This window comes from Scyliorhinus canicula, chromosome 14 (assembly GCF_902713615.1).
Source record: "Scyliorhinus canicula chromosome 14, sScyCan1.1, whole genome shotgun sequence".
In the NCBI taxonomy this organism is placed as follows: Eukaryota; Metazoa; Chordata; class Chondrichthyes; order Carcharhiniformes; family Scyliorhinidae; genus Scyliorhinus; species Scyliorhinus canicula.
The window spans coordinates 22,688,132-22,704,399 of record NC_052159.1 but is presented as its reverse complement, the minus strand read 5'-3'; the positions used below and the strand labels follow the sequence as shown (position 1 = coordinate 22,704,399).

At 50.7% G+C, this 16,268-nt stretch overlaps 1 protein-coding gene across 1 annotated transcript in view; it reads left to right on the top strand.

Moving 5' to 3' along the window:
* The window catches only part of LOC119977067 (gamma-aminobutyric acid receptor subunit gamma-3), an 825,027-nt gene that overhangs the window by 794,840 nt on the left and 13,919 nt on the right, over positions 1-16,268 (top strand). The window lies entirely within an intron of this gene.

Sequence of the window (16,268 nt, the reverse complement as noted above, 5' to 3'; positions counted from 1 at the left end):
TGCATTCTTTATGTAATTGTGATTTGGGCAGCACGGTAGCACAAGGATAGCACTGTGGCCTTACAGCGCCACGGTCCCCGGTTCGATTCCCCGCTGGGTCACTGTCTGTGTGGAGTCTGCACGTTCTCCCAGTGTCTGCGTGGGTTTCCTCCCACAGTCCAAAGACGTGCTTGTTAGGTGGATTGGCCATGATAAATTGCCCCTCATGACCAAAAAGGTTAGGAGGGGTTATTGGGTTACGGGGATAGGGTGGAAGTGAGGGCTTAAGTGAGTCGTGCAGACTCGATGGGCCAAATGGCCTCCTTCTACACTGTATGTTCCATGTCTATGTGACATGCGGAAGCCTGCCACTGGATACAGCCTGGGCCTTTCCACAGGTGGTAATTGTTATATTACAGTATTGTAATATATACATCACTCTTTTTATCTTGCCGAGCTGTTGAAATATAGACACAGTCTTCCAGTGATGATAAAGTAATTTGTTGAGTAATATAAAATAATCTCATGAGTTCTTTTTACTTAATATTAAACTAGTAAACAAACAAATAACTCTAGATTAAACTATTAAATAAGATAATGCTAAATACTGATATCTATTAACTTCTTTTCTCTAGTTCCGTACTCTGCACTCCAGACACACACTCCACTTGGAAAGAGTGGGAAAATCTTTATATAGGTCCTGATAATGTGGCCATCTAGTGTTCAGTTGCCTGTACTAACTTAACATAGTCTGATCATGTATTACGACATACAGAGATCACTACAGTAATGTTGACAAACTAATGTTGCCATGGGTTCAGCTGGTCTGACTGTCGAGGAAGGGGACGGTCTCGTGGCGAAGTGGATAGAGCCCTTTGCCTCTGAGCCCAAAGCTACAGGTTCGAGTCCCACCCCAGGACTTGACAGCCAGGGAAGGGGTGTTCATCGTGCAGCCAACCAGGTTGAGGATCAACGCAGTAAGACACTCTTAGCTTGAGGGCCAACCCTGAAAATCCTTCCAACACACGTCAATGGCAGGTGGTAAGAACAGGAGCGGATCCTGGTCAGCCATGTGATGGGAAGAATGTTGACACATCAACCCAGACTCCCTGAGTGAGCTGTAACACACCAGGATGTGTTAACTGTATGTTTCTGACACATTGTTTTACTACGAGTGTAGTCAAATCGAAACCGGCGCGGGTATGGCCTTCCTCTATGCTTTTATGATTCTATGATCTGCGCTGTATGCAGGTATGTGGAGGTGTTATTTTCACAAGGGTAATTCAGTGGGTTCGCATTTCAAAGAAATATAACTGCAGGGGAGTGAAGAGTGCAAAATGGTTGCTTAGTTATTTATTGTTTCAGAGTTAAAAGAGTAATGATCCAATGGTTAATTGTCCCACTACAATTCACTGCTGCTTATTAATCCAGCCACTCTTAGGGTGAAATTGAATAATCGAGGCGTTGGGCCAATTCACCGGTTTGAGCGCTCGAGGCGACTCTGCTGCGGTGATTGCAGGCTTGCCCAACCCAATTAAGTGCTAATCAGGCACTTCGTTGGTTGACAGCAGGGTCGTCATTGTCATTAGGGAGAATTTCCTGCCACTGAAAACTCCCAGCCGATCGTAGGTTGGTGGCTGTCCAGTCACCAGGGGGAGTGGTGGTCACTGCTAGTACTGTGGGTAGGCCCAGGCTGCAGGGTGGAATCGCAGGAATAAAGTAAGTGGAGCGTGTTCACCAGGGCCAGTCAGGGAAGCTATAGATAGGGGGGGAGTGTGGTTTAAGGGCAGGTGGGGGTCTTCACCTATCGGTGACCCATGGCTTGAGCAGGCATCACCTTTTATCATGGGCTGTCCGTGTAGAAGGGACCCTCCAGATGCCCCCCCTACCCCATCTCCCCACCAGATCACAGGCATGCCCAGCAGTGTTTCCCTGGAAGGCTGCCCACATGGCATGGTCCCCTTTCACCACTGGCTGAATACCAGTGACGGTGGAATAAGGTCCTCAAGTGGCCACTTCAGGGCTTCCAGGTGGCAAGCCCTGTTCTCGAGACGTCATGACCTGGACTTCATCACCAGAAGTCGGGAAGGCAGCAGGATCTCCACCCTGCACCTTTCCACTGGATTTGCAGGTCCCTACCTCTGGGAGGGGAATAAAGTTCTGCCATTGCATAGCTATTTTCCTTTCCGTTGACTCGACTATGGCTTACAGATCTCTCACTGCTTCACGTCTCTGTCCTTCAGCCTATCACCCACTCATGTGGCTCTCTCAGAAGCTGCTCGCATGAAGCCTCTTGCCCAGATGGAGAGGTTTCAACATGTTGCCTCATAGAGCTTACAGTGCAGAAGGAGACTATTCGGCCCATCGAGTCTGCACCGGCCCTTGGAAAGAGCATCGCACTCAAGAACACATCTGCTTCACCCATCCCCTTAACCCAGTGGCCCCAATTAACCTTTTTGGACACTCAGCACAATTTAGCATGGCCAATCCACCTAACCTGCACATCTTTGGACTGTGGGAGGAAACCAGAGCACCCGGAGAAAACCTACGCACACACAGGGAGAACGTGCAGACTCCGCACAGACAGTGACCCAAGCCGGGAATCGAACCTGGGACCCTGGAGCTGTGAAGCAACTGTGCTAACCACTATACGACCGTGCTATCTCATGGTGGCACTGATTGTACTGGATTAGGTTGTTCCTCCTCACTTTGGCAACGACAGTCAACTATTCTTCCCCTGCCCTCTTTTCCTGTTTGTTGTGGGCTCTTCACCAGTGTTCCCCCTTTCACAGAATCCCAGTGGCTTTTTCTTTTCCTCATCTTCTTGCTTCTCTGGTGGAAAGTCTCACATGAAAGAGACACGTCTAAAAAAAACACACAGCAGAAAGATTTAACAGCTTTATGTTTCAGGCAGCATCGATATCATCAACATGTTGCCCCCAAATTGGGTATCAACTGACATGGCAGACAACGGGATTCTCCGAGCCCCCGCGGTGTGAATCTCGTCTCCGCTGGCTGCTGAATTCTCCGGCGCCGGGGATTTGGCTGGGGCGGGAATCGCGCCGCACTGGTCAGCGGCCGCTGGCAGTGGTACCCCGGTGATTCTCCAGCTCGCGATGGGCTCCGTGGCCGCCCAGTTCCGGCCTGTCCCGCCAGCGTATGATACGACAGGTACTTACCAGCGGGACCTGGCTCCGCGGGCGGCCTCCGGGGTCCCAGGGGTGCCCCCATGATGGCCTGGCCCGCGATTGGAGCCCACCAATCTGCAGGCGGGCCTGTGCCGTGGGGGTATTCTATTCCTCCGGCCAACTGGTGTAACAGTCCGTGATGGCCGGTGCGGAGATTAACATACCCTGCGCATGCGCTGGGATGATGCCAGCACACGCTGGCGCTCCCGCGAATGCGCCAACTCGCGCCGGCTGGCGGAGGCCCTTTGGCGCCGGTTGGCGTGGTGCCAAGCCCCTTCCGTGCCGGCTGGCATGGCACAAACCACTCCGGCGCCGGCCTAGCCCCTGAAGGTGCGGAGGACAATTGAATCTTTAGTACTTCTTAAAACACTCAATAAACACTGAACTGTTCTTTATGCTACTGGTTGATGTACTGATCAAGTGTTACAATGAACCATAAGACTCACAGCTTGGACTCAAATGTTACCTGCAGCGAAGTGATGTGACCAATCTCCCTTCTTAATTTGGACTGGCCTTCTTCCTTTCTGCTTCCCAGAGTCAGGGCGGTCTAAATATGCGATGGTTAGTCCCGCAGGTCTCAATGCTGAGGCTGTTATCCAGTTTCTTCCAGCATCGAGAAAGTACCTTTGGCACGTACAGGGAAGACCTGTTACCCGCTTTCCTCGACATTCGCTTGCAAGAACAGCTCACATCTCATAGAATTTACAATGCAGAAGGAGGCCACTCGGCCCATCGAGCCTGCACCGGCTCTTGGAAAGAGCACCCTACCCGAGGTCAACACCTCCATCCTATCCCCATAACCCAGTAACCCCACCCAACACTGGCCTTGGGTGCTGGCCTTGCTCTCCTTATCTGTCTGTTGAGTACATCTTATTACACTTGCTCACAAAAACAAGGGGCGGGATTCTCCACCGGCAGGATTCTCCGCTATGATTTCCCGACGGCGTGGGGCTGCCTCACAATGGGAAACCCCATTGACCGGCGGGAGTAACGGACAATCCCGCTGGCAGGTCAGGGCAGAAATGTGGCGTGATGGGGTGGAGAATCCACCCCAAGCTGTTTCACAGGCCTTATGTTCGGTAAGGTTGGCTACTTTTCCCTTCAGCCTGTGCAGAAGTTTAGCTGCTGGCCATATGGCTGCAAACAACAACCTATATTTACATAGCACCTTTAACGTAATGAAATGGCCCAAGGTGCTTCACAGGAATATTCTAAACGAAAGGGGGCAATTCTCCGAGCCCTGCGTTGGGCCGGAGAATCGGCGAAAGCGTGCCACAACGCCCCAACGCCGGCGCGCGATTCTCCGAGGTGCGGACAATCGCCACCATTTGCACCGGCGTGTTTGGCGCGGCGCCGGCCGCTGGAATCGGCAGGGCTGCCGATTCTCCGGTCCGGATGGGCCGAGTGGCCGCGCGGATACGACTGAGTTCCACCGGCTCCGTTCACCCCTGGTCGCTGCCGGCGGAAACACTGCGCGAATGGTCGGAGTGCGGCCTGTGTGTGGGGGGCGGGGGGAGGGGGGCTCCTTCCCCAGAGGGGCCTCCGATGGGGTCTGGCCCACCAATCGGTGGGCCGGCCTCTTCCCCCCCCCCCCCCCCCCGGGCCTACTTTCCTGCGCATCCAGCCCCTGAACACCAACGCCATGTTGAGTCAGGGCTGGCGCACTGAAGAAGCCCCCCGCACATGCACAGGTTGGTGTGGCCCAACTGCGCATGCACGGGTTGGCGCGGCACCCATTTGGCGCTGGGAAGGGAGACTGGAGTGGCTTGAACTGCTCCAGCGCCGTGCAGAATCGGTCATTCCCGTTCCCCTTTTGCACCATCGTGAAACGCGACGGCGTTCACCATGGCGCGAACACTTGGGCTCCATTTTGGAGAATCGCCCTCAAAGTATCGCAACCAGCGGCATAAGGAGATATTAGGGCAGATGTTTAAAAGCTTGCTCAAAGAGGTAGGTTTTACAAAGTTGCTTAAAAGAGGAGAATGAGGTAAAGAGGTGGAGAGTTGTGGGGCGGAAATTCTGGAGAGTGGGGCCAAGGCTGCTGAAGACACCGCCACCAATGGCGGCACAGTGGTGATAGTGATTACACAAGAGGCCTGAATTAGAGGAACGTAGATATCTCAGAAGGTTGGATGGGTTGAAGGAAGTTGCAGAGATAGAGAGGTGATTGGCGGTATTTGAAAACAAGGATGAGTTGAGACACGGGCGGCAGGATTTTGAATGACCTCATGATGGCAGAAGTGCAGTTGAGAAGTTCAACTTAGGATCAAGGTGGTCAAGGAGGTGAGTTTGAAGGAGTATATTTTGAGAGTTGGAGAGGTATCTAGCGGGTATTCCAGAGTTTACGCTCACCAATGATAGAACGATTAAAATAGAGATGGTTGAAGAGTCCAGAATTAGAGGAGCGCAGATATCTCCGAGGATTATGGGGTGCAAAAGGATTACAAAGATATGGAGGGGCAAAATTGTGGAGGGAGTCGAAAACAATTGTGAGAATTTCCATACCAAGCTGTTGCTTGACCGGGAGCCACTGTTAGTCGTCGAGCACATGGGGTGATAGGAGTAAGGAACTTGATGCAAGCTAAGACATGAAGATGTCTTCAGATCGTTATCAGACCATTCGCTATCCGTAGCATTCCCCCTTCCTTTCCTCCTGGCAACACTTTGCAGAACCAGGCAAAATAATTAAACAATCAGAATGACTTCAAATCGTTGACTCCTGAAATGGGTCAGAAATTCACACATGGTCATTACTTGTGTGACAATCTCATTTCCGGAGCTAGAGGCATTCAGACAATTTATAGCATCCAGAATTTGACTGGCCATATCAAGGGGTCTGATTTTCTCAACTTAATATAGGTTTGTCAACCCCAATAATTCCAATTTAATTCAGACCAATATTTTATTAACCAACCACAATACAGAGCAGAATGTAACTCATTCTTGCAAACAATGCAAGCAATCTTTATTTTCTTCCTCCAGTTACCTTTCCAATTACTGTACAAACCAGTGAATGTAACTGAAGAAAATTTTGGCTTTCACATTGAATTCATTCGTCGACATTTTTACATAAAAGCTTGTTTTCAAGGGAGATAGGTTGAAAACAAAGTGACTCCTGCAACTTGTGATAGCAGGAAAGGAGCAGAATCTTTCCCTCCTTTCCTTTCTTCCATCGTAGATGAATTCTTTTCTGCCAACTAATTTGCAATTTTTGCTACTTTTTCCATTCAATTCCATCGTGTTCTAAATTAAAATCTCAAACTTGGAGCCTATGTTCTCTGCCAAACCTATTGCCTTCCATCCAGTTCGTAGCACTTTCCTCTGACTTAGGGGAGCATTGTAACGTCGTGCTTGAAGGGAGCACTGAAAATCCATTTGAGAATCCCAGTTCAGCTCTGGAAACTGCCATAGCATCTGGCTCGACAGTTTCAATATCCCAACTTCCGTCCACATCTCTTTAGACTGTGCTTACAACTCCCACGTGTGAGCTAATCATTGAATATCTCAAAGGTCTTTTTCATTCATTCATGGGATGTGAGCACTGCTGGCAAATCCAGCTTTTGTTGTCCACCCCTGAAAGCCTTGAGAAGGTGGTGGTGAGCCGTCTTCTTGAACTGTTGCATGGGGATGGTGCTATTAGGAAAAGAGTTACAGGATTTAGACCCAACGGCAGTGAAGGAACGGCAATATAGCTCCAAGTCAGATTGGTGTGCGACTCACGGAGGAACTTGCAGGTGGTGGTGTTCCCATGTGTTTGCCTCCCTTATCCATCTAGAATCTCTACAGTGTAACAAGAGTCCATTCAGCCCATCAGGTCTGAACCGACCCTTGGAAAGAGTACTCTGCCCAGGACCACGCCCCAACCCTATCCCCTAACCCAGTAACCCCAATTAAACTTTTGGACACTAAGGGGCAATTTGGCACATCTTTGGTCTGTGGAGGGAAACTGAAGTACCCGGAGGAAACCCACGCAGACATGGGGAGAAAGTGAAAACTCCGCACCGTGACGGAGGTCGGAATTTAACCTGGGTCCCTGTGTCGCTGTGAGGCAGCAGTGCAAACCACTGTGCTACCGCGCTTCCCCAGGCAGTAGAGGCAGTATAGATCATGGGTTTGAAGGATGCTGTTGAAGGAGACTTGTTGAGTTGCTGCCAAACATCTTCCAGATGATGCACGCTGCTGGAGGGAGTGAAAGCCTAAGGTGGTGGATGCAGTGCCAGCCAAATGGGCTGCTTTCCCTTGGATGTTGTCGCGCTTCATGAGTGTTGTTGAAGCTGCGCTCATCCAGGCAAGTGGAGAATATTCCATCACACTCCTGACATTCGATTCGTAGAGACAGCCCATTCCTAAAGTAATTTTAAGTGCTTCTGAGCAAGTTTCTCCCGTTATTTTACACATTACATAAGTAAGTTTTAGCCTGAATAAATACACAGCGGCATCTTCAATTTGCAACATAATCCAACGATTTCTCCAATTCTGGGTACACAACCTGAAATTGAAATGAATGCGCTCAACAATCACATTCACACTTTCACACAATCATCTGCGTTACAACAGCATCAACACTTCTAAATTGCTTCAGTGGCTGTGAAGCACTTTGAGATACCTGAGTTTCTAGAAGATAAAAGTGTAAGTTCTTTCTTCCACTATATCTTTCCAAGCCACCAGCGTCAACATATGCCAAACCAGTCGGCTAGCTACCCAGAGATCTATCAGGCATGAGTTGCCTTGTTTGCAAATGGTAGGACGTTCATATCCATCCCACTGTAAAGCAATAGCGTGTAACATGTCCTGTGTGTCAGACCCTGACTGCAGCAGGGGGAACACAGATGGCGTCTATTTGCATAGATATTAGATTATGAATATCATGACTTTCGATAACCCGTCACTGACTTTCTGGAGCTGATCCACTCCATCAAAATCATTTAACTGCTTATTCCTGTTCGCAAATCCTTCATTTTACGAATAACCAGAAACAGCTCTTGGCAGAGACTCCAATTTAAAAATACAAAAAGCAATAGCTTTGCCAGGTTTTGCTGGGCCGAAACCTGAGAACAAAGTTGCAGTGATTACCAAAACGAGTGTGTCAATGTCAAAAATGCATTACTGTCACAGTACCTGTTATCAAATGATTGAATTTGTATTATATTGATATTGGCAACTGTGTCATGTTAGAGGCTGACAGTTTCACCCTTCAAGAAAACTCTATGGCTGTTATAATTCACCCATAAATCATATTGACCCATGAAGTTCGATATCAATATCCGTTAAGTCTCCAAGTTTATCAATGGCCAACGTACAAACTGGCATGTATATAACTGCTGGTAGGGCCACTCAAGCCAGATAGGTTGATAGATAAGAGCTGGACTGAAGATGGTCAAATGGGAAGAAAAGTGGTTGATGGAATTTAACCCTGAAAAGTGTCAGGTGATACACTTTGGAAGGTGAATTGTGACAAGGAGGTATTGAATGAATGATGTGACCCCGGGAAGTTCCGAGGAACAATGGGACCTTGGCATGTTTCTCCACCTGAAGGCGGAAGGGCAGGTTAATAGGGTGGTTGAAAAGGCATATGCCACACTTGCCTTCATCAATCACGGCATAGATTACAAAAGCAGGGAGGTCATGTTGGAGTTGTATAGAGCTTTGCTGTGGCCACAGCTGGAGTTCTGTGTGCAATTCTGGTTGCCACATTATAGGAAGGATGCGATTGCACTGGAGGGGATGCAGAGGCAATTCTCCAGGATTTTGCCTGGCATGGAACATTTTAGTTATGAAGAGTGGTTTGATAGGCTTGGGTTGTTTTCTCTGGAGCAAAGAAGACTGATGGGTAACCTGATTGAGGTGTACACGATTCTGAGAGGTATGGACAGGGTGGAAAGGGAGCAGCTGTTCCCCTTAGTTGAAGAGTCAGTTACGAAAAAAAAATTTTTTTTTTAAATCGCTTATTGTCACGAGTAGGCTTCAATGAAGTTACTGTGAAAAGCCCCTAGTCGCCACATTCCGGCGCCTGTTCGGGGAGGCTGGTACGGGAATCGAACCGTGCTGCTGGCCTGCTTGGTCTGCTTTAAAAGCCAGCGATTTAGCCTTGTGAGCTAAACCAGCCCCTCGGGGCTGAGGGGACACAAGTTCAAGGTGAGGAGCAGGAGGTTTAGGGGGGAATTGAGGAAACCCCTTTTTACCCAGAGAGTTGAATGCACTACCTGGGAGGGTGGTAGAGGCGGGTTGCATCACATCCTTTATAAAGTACCTGGATGAACACTTGGCACGTCTTAACATTCGCGGCTATGGGCCAAGTGCTGTCAAATGGGATTAGGTAGGTAGATAGGTAGGTCAAGTGTTTTTCATGTGTCAGTGCAGACTCGATGGGCCGAAGGACCTATTCTGTGCTGTATTATTCAGTAATTCTGTGATTCTAGTGAGCCTGGACTTCTGAGAGGTTGTAAGTGAAGCTACCAACCTGCCAATGTCAAATTAAGTCTGTTCTTGACTTGTAAATATAAGTAACTGTGACTGTGGAGTTTCACAATCTGCTGGATATAAGGCACGGTTACATTCAGCATGGTGGCACAGAGGTTAGCACTGCAGCCTCAGCGCCATGGACCCGGATTCGATTCAGACCTTGAGAGAATGTCTGCGTGGAGTCTGCATGTTCTCCCTGTGCCTGCGTGGGTTTCCTCTGGGTGCTCCAGCTTCCTCCCACAGTCCAAAGGTGTGCAGGCTAGATGGATTGACCATGATAAATTACCCCGTGGTGTCCGAAGGTCATATGGGGCTCCGGGGATAGGGCAGGGGAATGGGCTCTTTCAGAGGGCCGGCGCAAACTCGATGGACTGAATGGCCTCCTTCTGTACTGCAGGGATTCTATGGATTCCAAAGTGGTGAAAGGTGATTTGGGCTGTGATATCATTGAATGTGTCTCACGCAGCAAATCTATTTACAAAGGCTGTTTTGTTAGTGCATTATCAACCAAGCACTGGGATTTTGAATCCTGCAGATTTCCAGGTGCAAATACATGCATCAATGTTGACACAAAATACAGACTGTTGACAGCAATGTGTCCTGCAGGCTCTGCTACTCTGCCACCGTGCGCCCCTCCAAGTTCATCAAGTGCATGGCTGAACTGTGAGTAACCGTTTTGGTGCTTTAAAACTTCGTTCAGAGACACACAGGGTTCTGAGCGATGTTCCCGTGCTTAGGCCATTGCTCTGGTTGATGAAGATATTCCTCTTTACTTACACTGACAGAAAAGGCACAAATGTTATCAGGCCTTTTTCCCAACATGTCTTCAACTAAGGCACCGTTCCTTCATTGCCGCTGGGTCAAACTCCTGGAGCTCCTCCCCTAACACCACTGTACATGTCTCGACACCACATGCACAACAGCGATTCAGGAAGGTGGCTCACACGACACAGGATAATTTCTCAAGGGAAACTAGGGGTGGGTAATAAATGCTGGCCTAGCCAGTGACACCCACATTCCGTGAAATAATTAAAAAATATATTAGGGTTTGTGGAAGGGATGCGGGGGATGGGAGGGGGGGGTGGTTGTGCCTCGGAAAGGGGAGGTAAATTCCATAAATTTGTCTTTCTCCACTGGATTATGGAGGCATAAGGATGGTTGCCTGCTCAGCCACAGATGGGCTCAATTAGGGCCAACTGGAGGCTCTCTCATGCAACCCGGCAAACCTCCGCAGCACCCTCCTGCGACAATCTTTGATTGCTAAAGGCCTCCTGTTAGCCCTCCAGCATCAGGACCATGCCTGCCATCCTGATTGGATGGCGAGCACACCCTCTACCCACCAATTGGCCAAAACAAAAACAAAAAATGCATTGGGTGAGTCGAATGTGGGAGTGGGGACCGGGGAAATGATCCCAGCATCTGGGTGCCAACCCCGAAACAAAAATCCTGCCCATCAAATCTGAGTTGGGACCTGCTATTTGCCCTTCTCGAATCCTTCCATGCTCTGGTGTCTAAGAATGTCCCAGACGGCTTCTTCCATAGGAACCAAAAGCATGTGATGTGTGAACATGGGTGGTACGATAGCACAGTGTTTAGCACAGTTGTTTCACAGCGGCAGGGTCCCAGATTTGATTCTCGCTTGGGTCACTGTCTGTGAAAAGTCAGCGTGGGTTTCCTCCCGGTGCTCCAGTTTCCTCCCACAAATCCTGAAAGACATAGAAATAGAACAAACAGTGCAGGCCATTCGGCCCATCGAGTCTGCACCGACCCATTTAACCCTCACTTCCACCCTATCCCCGTAACCCACTAACCCCACCTAACCTTTAATGGGCACTAAGGCAATTTATCTTGGCCAATCCACCTAACCTGCACGTCTTTGGACTGTGGGAGGAAACCGGAGCACCCGGAGGAAACCCACGCAGACACGGGGAGAACGTGCAAACTCCGCAGACAGTGACCCAGCGGGGAAATCAAACCTGGGACCCTGATGCTGTGAAGCCATAGTGCTATCCACTTGTGCTACCGTGCTGCCCACAGCCGTGCTTGTTAGGTGAATTGGACATTCTGAATTCTCCCTCTGTGTACCCGAACAGACGCCGGAGTGTGGCGACCAGGGACTTTTCACAGTAACTTCATTGCAGTGATACTGTAAGCCTACTTGTGACAATAATAAAGATTATGATTATTATTCATATTTCTCTAATTTAAATCCATCTTCTTTAATGTTGTCTCGCAACCAGCGAAGTACTCTTGAAATACTGTAACTTGCGAGAGCATATTTACACATATGTGCCCAATCTGCAAGGTCAGTTACTACTTCCAAGGGTCAGTTAATGACCTGCTGCATCTTAACTTGATGTCCTGCTGAAGCATGAGTGCGCATGAATTACAATGAAAGAGCTGAAAGCTGTAGGAGGGCTGGCCATGATAGAACGGTTCGTGTTTATTGAGTGGGCAGGCAACTTATTGCAGCAAAATTTTGCACCTTTGATGTGGTAAATGGCATTGCCCATGGGTCGTACTTTTCCACCTGAGTTGAGATGTTCGTTCACAGGGGCGCGTCAGTTCATGTAGGTACTGTACTCTACACGCCATTGCTTCAGGTTCTCATTTCCTCATGTCCTCGAAACGCATCCTGGAGTTTCAAACCATAGAGCCTTCCCTGTGAAGTATTATCATCCTTATTTAAGGAAGGATGTAAATGCACTAGAAGCAGTTCAGAGAAGGTTTACCAGCCTAATACCTGGAATGGCCAGATTGTCTTATAAGGAAAGATTGGAATGGCTAGGCCTGTATTCACTGATACGCTAATCAGGAGACTTAGGCGTCACATACACAGGGGGAAAAGTCCCAATTTATAAAGGGTACACCCCCTCCAATGGAGCTCCCCAGAGGGTCACTCTGGCCCATGTGGCAGTGTCAGGGAGCAGTGCCAGGGGCAGTACCAGGTGCTGGGACATGTCCATCCCTCCCCCCGGGGGCGATACCTAACCTGTACGCCCGACAGGTTCACTTCACCTGGTTCGTGTTTTTTTAAAAAGCAGTTGTCAAGCAATGTGACATCATGTCAACGAGGAGGTAATTCCAAGTGTGGGGGGATAATATGGCGGTGATGCCCACTAATTCTTTGGAATTGTATCGAAATGAGGTTCCTGACCCTCCAGGGTGGGGACCTCGTTACGTCACTGGTGCGGGGCGGGGGTATCAGGAAATGAGGGGCTGGATTATTTGCTTTGTGACGCCAGAAGAGGGAATCCTGATTGGCGGAGAATCGCGTGTCATGGAAAAAAATCTGTGTTGCACCCGGCAGCAATTCTTACATCATGCTCCCGTCCCTCGCTGTCGGCAATAACGATGTTTGCATCCCACGTCGGCAGATCCAGGCTGAACCGTCATTAGCATGGATTTTAATATCATCAGCGGCTTTAACGCTTGATGCTCCAACCCCCAGTGATGCTACGCCGCTCTTAGGCGTACGTTTCGTGGGCGCGAATTAGTGCAAGTATCAACAAGCGGGGACTGGGCACCCTGGCTGCAGAAGAGAATCCGGAGGCTAAGAAAAGTCTGAAAAAGCTTCAAAAACTGTCGGTCTTGCTGGGGACTGGTTGCCCGGGCCGGGGGAAAGTAGTGGGAAAGATTTGGTGTCAAGTCTATGGACTCGAGGTGTCCCTCTCAAGATCGGGGTAGCCTGGGGAGGGGGGGGGGGGGGGGGGGTCAGACCCCCATTGCTGCAGTCTGTCATTTAAATGCACCCCTCTGGTGCTACTTACAGGCTCCTGGCTGCTCACGCTGCTGAGTGCTGCCTGCGTCCAGTTAATGCTCAGAGAGCCTTTGGTCATCTGGGAGCCCACCCAGGCCCTCAAACCCCAGCGGTATCAGCAAGGGGATGGGTGTGCCCAAGCTCAATCAGTGGCCCATGAGCTGTTGGTGCTGCCCCACTGCAGAGGAAGCAGGGGATTAGCAGAGCTCATTCCAATCGCCTGCACCATGACCTTTGGAACTCTCCCTGATTCTCTGCCCCTCTCCAGATAGAGGCCTCACCAGCGACCCCCATACCTCAGCATCACCATCTATTTCCTCCTGGTGAGATTGCTGCCGCTTATTGCCTCTGCCACCAGCTCGCGCTGTTCAAGAGAGCGGGCTTGAGTCTGCGGCCCACCCTGTGGAAGAGGGTGTCTCTCCTCTCCTCACTGGCATGGAACTGTTCATCCACCTCGGATGTCCAAACTCAGGGGCCAAGTCTTCTCTGAGACATCAACATGGCTGCAACGTATGTTGTCAAATGAGAGCTAAAAAACAGCACCATCTGCCAGGCTCCTTGGCATTAATTCTGGCCCCAGTGGTTACAGCGCCTGCTGGGCTGGGAATTGCTCCCAATTCGTGCCAACAGAGGCTGGCCCATTTCCATGCCCTGACTCGCTTATCGAATAAAATCCCCAACAGAAGTGCGAATCACGAGCTATTCAGTCCCAGCGGGAACACTTATGGTGCGTTTCTCAAGCCTTGTCCCGTAAGCAAAATTGGGGTCTCGCTGTAACGTGGCGAGAAACAAATGATCACCACTTAAGCCCTATTTCCATACGGGAGCCACCCCATATCTTACAGCCTCTCGTCATACAGCAGCCTCCCCAGCAAGCTCTCACATTGGGGCCGATTAATACTCCATTTGAAAAACGTGAACCTGGCGGAAGGGCTTCTGTGGGGATCTGAGGAGGTGAGTAGCCATCTTTGCTCACACGGATCGTATGTATCTGTTTCAGGGTTGACCCTTGTCCCTGCCTATCTGCCCCACCATAACCCCCAAAGAGTGCCGAGACTTCTGCCGTGCGGCTGAAGGCTATCGTTAATAGGGAATTGGCAATCGTGGTTTAATGAGCACTTCACACATCCCAAGTGGATTCCCGTGGGTGAGTGGGCCATGTAGCATGTGGGAGACATTGCCTAGGATCCCGATCTGGACACAGTGCCTGGACACTGTGCCTGAACACTGCGGGAGGCAACAATACACAGGCAGCAGCCAACATCCAAACACCCAGGGTATGGGACACATCTCCGGGGACATGTCCACGGCCGGAGGGGGGTGAGTGCCACTGGAGAGGGTGGATGCCTGTAGAGATGGACCAAGGGTTCGGAGGTCAGCATGCATTGCGGTAGAAAGTGACAGGCATCATACTCAATGTGTACAAGGGTGTTTATTGTATGTAACAATTCCCCACTTTTCTGATGGTGCCCCCTCCCCTGGTGTCTTCAGTGATGCTCAATGTGCTTTGCCTTCCTAGCTCTATCGCTATGCCAATGTGTGTCCCCAGGATGCACATCAGAGGTGGAGGAGCTAGCTGCTTACCATGAACCGTGGCCTTTGATGCCTCTGGCGGGCGTCCTCTGGGGCTGGAGGGCCCCAGCTCACTTGTCGGCAGCACATGCACAGCCGTGCCACCCTGTTCTGGGTGCTGGCTACGAGATGCGGCCTCATCAGCGGGGTGGAACTCGGGAGAGCTGGTGGCCACTACTACTATTCCATGCGATGGGTCCAGATTGGCACTCAGCGCCCCCTCCTCCCAGTCGGTGCCCATAGGGCCCTGGGGTTCACCTTCGCATGGAGGGGCAGCTGGTTCGAGCCCCGGCTACTCCTGCCTCATCTAGCTTTGCCAGCCCTGGCGGCTCCCCATGGTCTGCATCATCGTGTCGACACCCTTGGCGATGCTCCTCAGCAATTGGGCCACGCTCGACCATTCCCATCTGAGAGAAGTTCATGCCCTGCAGAACCTCATCAAGGTCAGCCTGGTACTGGGTCGCATCCCCCAGCGAGACGGACATTCTGTCGAGGCCCTCAGCCATGGCCGTCGCCGACTGCGCGACGCCTTCGACACCTTCATTAATCGGTGCCGATGTTGTGCACCAGGTTCCCCACTATGGTCACCAACCTGGCAGTGTTGGCCTCAGTGCCACGCATTTCCAGTGACATCGCCTGTGCCTATAGCCTCTGGGACTCCTCCAGTTGGTCATTGGTCTGCTGGAGTGTCACTGACACCCCCCTCTGAATGTCCTGAGCGCTCCCTATCGTTTCATCGGCTCTGGGATTACCTCTTCCACAGGCTAAGCATCAGGCTGGGGCCCAGCTGGGTCCTGGGATCCAGCAGCCCTCTGACTGCTGTCTTGCCTGGAGATTCCTGTCTCCACGTGATGTACATCAGTAGCTGTGTGGTTCTCACCAGATTATGCCCGGGAAGCCTGGCCACTAACATTTCCCACCGAGGTGCATGTACCTGCGCTGGTGGAGGGTGGGGATGAAATCTCTGATGCCTCGATTGTGTCTTCCTCGGAGATCCCCTCCGAGGTGGTCTCCTGGGAGGCTGAAGAGGGGGTCACCCTGGATGGACCGTCGCTGTCGATTAGAGGACCTGTGGGAAAATGGACATGTGGTCAGTGGGAGGGATGGGTCAGTCAGTAAGGCAATCACAACTCACATTTGACTGATCCAGGTGGGTCCCAGTGGTTCCTCCCCTCTGTGGCATCCGCCAGCCTCCGCGTTGGTGACCGCTCTGTTCTCGGTCAACCAGTCACCTCCAGGGCCCGTTCTCGAAGGTGGTGAGGATTCTTATGTCTGGCACCCCACCGCCAGTCTGGGCCCTCTTCCTG